The following is a 7,044-nucleotide window of genomic DNA, read 5'->3' as shown; positions in this document are numbered from 1 at the left end:
AGATTCTGCTCTATTTCTGTGAATAAACCTTCCTTTGTACTGAACACGGAGCGGTGTTAAGTGTTCGTTTGAGACTCTCGGGCTCGGCGGGGGAAGGACTGAGCCTCCGCCGGCTCTGCCGCTCCACGAAGCGGCCGCGCTGCGGGGATCCCGCCTCTCCTCCCCGGGCCACAGGAGGTCTGCTTGCCCGGAGCTAAAGACCTGAAGCACAGCCCTGGGGGAGGGAGAGACTGGGTCCGCAGCTCGCCGCAGGAGCCCGGCCCGGCTCCGCAGCCCGGCGCCCGGACGCTGCGGGAGCCGTCCCCGTCGCTCCGGCCGCTCCGCTCCGCGGGGACAGGAACAGTGATCTGAAGCGCAGTCGGTCTTCAGCACCGGGAATTTTTAACTTAAACATCTCCTCTCTATCGATCAGCGCACCCGTGGGAGATGAGGCTGAGATAAACAGGAGTGCGGGGCGCTCCCCCTGCACCGGCAGCGGCCGCCGGCAGCTGATGCGCCAGATCCCACCGCGCTGTTTAATGTTTCAGGGTTATGACCGCACTGTTTACAAGATGTCTTCGGTTATTTATACTGTTATTATTAGCACAGGGGCTTTAAATTTCCGCCTCACTTGCTCTTTCAATACCAACCCTCGGTTCCGTTTGATACCTGGGTACTTTCTTGCCGAAAGCAGGAGAGCTGCGGCAGGGGCTGCAGTTCCGTCCCCCGGACCAAGCCCTCCGTCCCCGCTAGTTGCGGGGGCCGGCAGCAGGGCCCGGGGCACAGCTACAGGCAGCGCGGGGGCCACCCTTCCCTGGGTATCCCCCACAGGCCGGTGTTGAGCTGCCTCGGGCATCCGTGCAGCCTGGATTGTGTTAATTCTCATCCCCCACTTTCCCCCGAGATAACTGGACAAGGTGGCGCGTCCTCCAGGCGACCCAAATTCACCAGTCGGGTTCATGCGTGGGCTAGGTTAGCTTTAATTAAAGCAACTCGCTGTGAACCGAGGGCTGTGCAAACATCTCAGCCCTCATTATGAAAAGGGCCAGGACATGCTGTATCATCCTAATGGTTGTGAAGGGGAGAGCTGTTTAATTTCACTTTTGTGCAGTTTTATGTCCATGGCACACAGTTAAGAGCAGACCTCTGTGCCTGGCCTAACCGTGCGCAACCTCACTGTTGTGGACAGGACTGCACCAGGTGAGACACACACACACACTTCCTTGACCGACTTTGTAGCCACACCCAGACCCTGAACAGCCACAGCTTTTGCTCAAGAGATGAGCGACTCTGGTAACCACAGCTGAACAGGCTGATTTGCTGATTTCTTTGCCACAGGCACTGGGAAATTCAGTGGGAATTGCTGGTCTGTTAAAGGGAGACAGAATAGATGTGCCCAGCCTCAAAGCTGCGTGCAGGTGACTGATAAAGGAAATGCACATTTTAACCTCTAAATTTACCCACTGAATTGACACTAACCATTGGATTTAACCACTCAAAATCTCAGCTAAAATTCATACTAACTAATGCCTGGTCAAGACTCATAGCAAGGTGCTGATTTCCTTCTAAAAAGCAGAAATTGATACGCATCTGAGATATGAATAAAATTGAGTTAAATTCTGAATATTCTAACACACGCTTCTTTACCACCCTGTCTTGCAATTCTTGCTAACTGCACTCAGCATCTTCTCAGCTAATTAACCATATGCAGTGTTCATTTGCCACCTGAAATACAACACTGAAGAAATGGAAGGGAGGAATATAATGGTAACCCATGAAAAGTGAGGAACACAGCTGTAACCATGTGCCAAAAGCTGCAGGAACAGTTAAGTGTTGAAGATGCTTACTGTGTACACACCAGTACACAGTAGTGCTAGCAGTGCTCGTACTGCTGTTCACTTTATCTAGCAGTCTACATTGCAAGTCTCTTGGGGACTAAACTATTCCTCGAGCATCCTGCACCTTCCTCAGCCCTTGCCTCTGAGCAACAGTTCAGCAACAAGGAAAGAAAAGGCAACAAGAAATGAACAAAAGCAACCAGCAGCACACAGAAAGGTAAATAATGACTTTACTCTGACTGTAAAACAATTAGTGGCTTTATCTCAATTTTGAAGACAATGAACATATTTTCCAAAGTAATTTATATGGCTGGGAACTCCTGGTCCACTGACCTCTTGTGTTAAGGGCACAGACCCGACAGCAATGGCACAGTGCTGGCAGCTGGCTTCAACAGCCCAAGTTTCTTAAAATTAAGAGTTCTACACACTTCAAGAGAACAATGAATGAAATTATTCTACCCTGCTGCTGAGTGCAATTTTACTGCAAAATATTTGCAAACAGAAAATGTATGTTTAGTCTGACTGAAGCAATTTGTACTTTTGACAGGAACTTGCAAATGTGCTAAGGAAAAGAGGTAACAGGTTTAAATATAGATGTCAATGACTTTAAAGAAAATATTTTGTTTGCTTTCTTGCTTTTCTGTACAAAGTGATGCATTTTATTATTTACCAAAATATAATTATACCCCTTTTTCATGTGGAAAAAAAGTTGCCTTGGTTTATCTTTTTGTATCTACAGGGATATAGATGCAGCTGTGTGAGTGTCTGTATACATTCCCTCGTAGTAATGTTTGAACTCATTGCCTGATTTCAGCTAGATTTGACAGAGGTCTCAAAGATAAGTTACTATAATTTTTAATATTTCTCTGTGTGTGTGAAAACAGGCAGCTGAGTAAAGAAAAAGTCTATAAATTTTGCAGCTGAAGGAAGGGTTTCAACATGAGCTTAGCCTTTATTGGATACCAGAGCATATAGACCAGAGTGTCAGCTGTAGATGAAGCTCCAAATGTTCCTTCAGTCACAGGATACAAGTTCATAGAAAACTTGCTTATGGACCTACATGTTTTAAGATAAGAACTCTATAAAAACGGTTTAGTTCCATTTGATTTTAATACTAGTATTTGTTTGTTTGTTTGTTTGTTTGTAAAGAAATCAGTTTCAACCCAGCTACTTCATGACCATTTTTCAATTCAGCTAGAGACTAGCAAATCCTTTATTTGCAGTGCTGACTCAGTGCTCAGGCTTCTGGGTTTGGTACTGACATTGTGCTCCTTCGCAGAAGCTTTCACAGTGTGTAAGGTCTTACAGAAAATACCTTTTAGGCTTATCTTATTCTCTCACTGGGATGGAAATCTGCCAGCCTGAAGCATCGGCATAGCAAGAAATCCACTTTGCAGACACCTGCAAAATGCCGTGCTGCTCTGGGCACTGATTGGGGCAGCGAGGCCACAGTGCTGGTCATGCCCTCAAACGTCAAGGTGCATAAGAAGAACATGTGCAAGATAGCCTATTCTTTAAAGTGACTCTGAGGTCAAAATTCCCAGCTCACCTCAGAAAATAAAAGACACAGAAAATCTGTGTGGTTTCTTCTGTAGGTAAGCTGGTTTGAATCCTGAACGTAATGATAGGATCACAAGTACAGTTTTGCTTGACGTATTTGTAACCCTTCAGTTGTGTTTGCCTGAAAAAAACTTGCCTCCTTTTAACAAATCACATATATTTTTCAAAAGGCAAGTTTTGCCAGAACTCTCTTGTCATTTACTCTCATTACAATTTGTAATTAAAAAAAAATTAAAATATGCAAAATACATTAGCTAATTGCAGGTTATAAACTTCCTAAAAGAGAAGGAAACTTACACATATCTGGTGTACAAGTGGAGGGTATAATCTGATAAAATTGACAGATATTTTAATTTTTGTCTGGATATCTGAATGCAGATTAACACTCACAGTCTCCCAAAAGGGACAGGATTACAAAAGAAATTTCAATTACATTGACACAAATTTTTATTTAAATGAAATTGAAATTTGTAGCAGCAAACAACCAAGCATTCTGTAATTGCCATGTATATGCACACCTGAAAAATCCTCCATACAGAATTTCTCCCAACAGTCAGATTCAAATTGTTTGTGTTCATTGCTGATCCAGGTAGCGCTGACTATTCCCATATTAAGGCTGTGCTACCAAATGCAGGCCCACAGGGTAAATACCATCTTGTGCTCACTATTCAGCCACAGACTGTTTCATGCTCTTCAGCCCAGCATAGTTCATGGATGGGAAGTGGCACAACCAGTAATAATGGCACTTTTCTGTTGATAGCACTGCAAAGCTACTGACGTGTTATGACTTGGGGAATTTCTGCAGTTCTGGAGAGTTATGCTCCAGGAAGGATGGGGAAAAGCCACATGTTACCTTTGAGAAGACTGTTGCTAGCAGACTGCAAAACCAGCAAAGTGCTGCAAGTAACTGGTTTCACTTCAGACACTGGTGTCTCGGAGTATAAAACTGACTTTGAGTAGGTCCATCCCATTTCCCAAATGCGGCACGGACATACCCTAGGGTCACAACAGTCCAGAGATGACGCATTTTCTTGCCTTAGGGTTTTGCCCTTAAACTGAAACTTGTAAACAGATGAAACGCATTTTTAAGCCAACGAGCATGCGTGCACTCAGTTACACCATTCTCAAAGCCTCCTTGCAAGGAAAGAAAAGATCATAACAAAAGCAAGAAAATAAAAACCAGTTCAAATCCCTCCTTCACTTTAAATTTTAAGAGGTCCTTCTCTTTCAGCAAAGAAAAAACCCCCATCTTTATTTAGACCTCAGGCTGTTGTGTAAACTATTAGACCATATCCAACTGTAAATATGGATTATCTACAGTCTTAAGTTTTCTCTTGGTTGTTTACAAGTTGTTTAAGAAACAAGGATCAGAAACACTAGGGAAAGAAAGCAAGGGTATAGCTACACAGCCAGGAGACACAAAGAAAGTGAGAAAAAGACATAGAATAATTCCTCTTCTTCTGATCACTACAGCTCAGTCCTTGCAGCAGGATGGGTTCAGGAAGGGAGGAACTATCAGCAGCTCCAGCACAGATGGGTGGAGCCAGACCACCGGGGAGATGGAAACCAGGAGGTTGAGAGCTGCAGCTGCCTTTTCCTGGGAGGAACATCTGTGAAAGCCTGCACGGCAGCAGCAGGGGAGGAGTGGGCACAGGCAGAGAGCATTCCCAGGGATGTGCTCACACAGATTACTGTCCCTGGATGGTTTCCCAGGCTGCTGCAGCAGCACTTCCCTCCCCTGTCAGGGAAGAGGCAAAGACCATCATGTGGGACAGGCAATCGAAGTGTCAGCACAGCCTCTTGCTGCAGCATCCGGTTTCCTGTGATGCTTTTTGATGGCCGAGGTGACCAGAATGGGAACAGTTCTTCCTCGCTGATAAAATGTTGTGTTTTTCTTACATAGGGACTTTTACACTCTTGGCATCTCAGAGTCCATACACAAAGTACACAGAAGACAGGAGTCATCTTGCAGCATTTGGCTGTCCCCTCACGACCAAATGTTTTTCTACAGGAGGCTGCTATCGTTATACAGATGGGAAGAAAAAGAGATGACAAATGACTCGCTGAAGGCTCATGCTGAAGTTTGGAATAGGCTTTTACCAGCTTTTCTGGTGCACAAACCCGTGGGCTGTTCTCCTAGGAACACTGAAATCAGCAGGGATGTTTGCTCTTTGAACCCAGTACAAAGATAGGAATCAGCAAGGTGTGGGGAGTGATCCTCTCAGGCTGGATATCTATATCTATATCACTTACTAGAATAGATAAACCAGGTTAGGGACCATGCTCTGCCTCCAATAGTCAGTGCTGTGGCTGGGGACACATTCACACAGAACTGAGTTTTATTCTACTCACCAAAGGTTAAGAATAGTCCCTGGCATATGCTACCCCAAAACCATGCTTGGATACTTTCTGAGAAAAAGTCAGAGAGGCCAAAGGCATCGCAAGGACCTTGCTAAAACCCAAGCACAAAGAAAGATAAGCCTCAGCTTTGTTTTATTTATCAGTGTCACTGCAGCCTTAGAAGCTACAGCAATTGAGATACTTGATGCCTTTGTCTCACCTCAGTCTCATGCTCTTCTCACTTGTTTTCTAGATCAAACTGCTTTCTTCTTTTATGGGCCAAAAATTCTTCCTCTTTGCTATTTGTATCTCATAACTAATATATATGAAGACTAAAGGCCACTAGGAGCAAGAGGCCAAGTTCAAGAACAAACATAACATGAGATTTAAACAATATTATACCCTAAATTACAACATTGAAAACCTCTGTTCATTTGTTACCTAACTCTGCAGTACCTTTTCTACTTGAGTTGTGAGTTGCCTGACATCAGCATTTGAATATATGCCCTCATAGTATCTCTTTCTCACCATTGCCAATTAGCATCAAGTTAACATCATCCCAAGATCTGGAATTGAGATATTCCTCTACTTAAATCCATGGGAAGAATTCAGACAGCAGTAGGTGTACTTAACACTGTTCTGCTGGGGTAGGAAGCAAGCTGGACGGGGGAGCAGAGGCCAGCACCCTCAGTTTGGCTACTGATAGACACAGCACTGCAGGGAAGCTGCTGAGGAACCAATGTTACTATCTTCCCACAAATTTTTCTTCCTCATTTCCCTCACACTCAGTCTTCTGATTACACTTTCACCAAGCTTCTCTCTTACTGCCAACAGAAGTCAGCATGCATAATCTGTAAATACCATTCAGTCATAGAGGCTGAAACTACAGATATGTGTTAAATTATTGTAAAGTTTACGAAATAGAAGTCTCATTCTGATAGTTTGACTTTTATGTTGAGGTACTTCACTGCCATTTTCTTAATATGCTTATTTTATATTTAAAAGTATACCTAGCAATATATATTATGCAATATACAGATATACACACTATGCAATATATATATACACTATATAAAAACGTAACATAAATATTTACATACTATGTAGTAACTATATTTATCTCTTCTATAAACAAACATATAAAATAATACATATTGTAAAATTAAACGTTTTAATATTGTGGAGCTGGTATAAGTGCCACTTCCAGCAGGGAGGTAACTGTTCTACAGAGCTGAAATGAGTTATCATACTGTACATCATCAGAGAGGTGTGAGAAGGCACAGCTGAGTTTACTGTTTCACCTGATAAACTAAGCCCTGGAGCAAAG

The sequence above is a fragment of the Vidua macroura genome, chromosome 3 (assembly GCF_024509145.1).
Source record: "Vidua macroura isolate BioBank_ID:100142 chromosome 3, ASM2450914v1, whole genome shotgun sequence".
Classification (NCBI taxonomy): Eukaryota; Metazoa; Chordata; class Aves; order Passeriformes; family Viduidae; genus Vidua; species Vidua macroura.
This window is presented reverse-complemented; position numbering follows the sequence as displayed.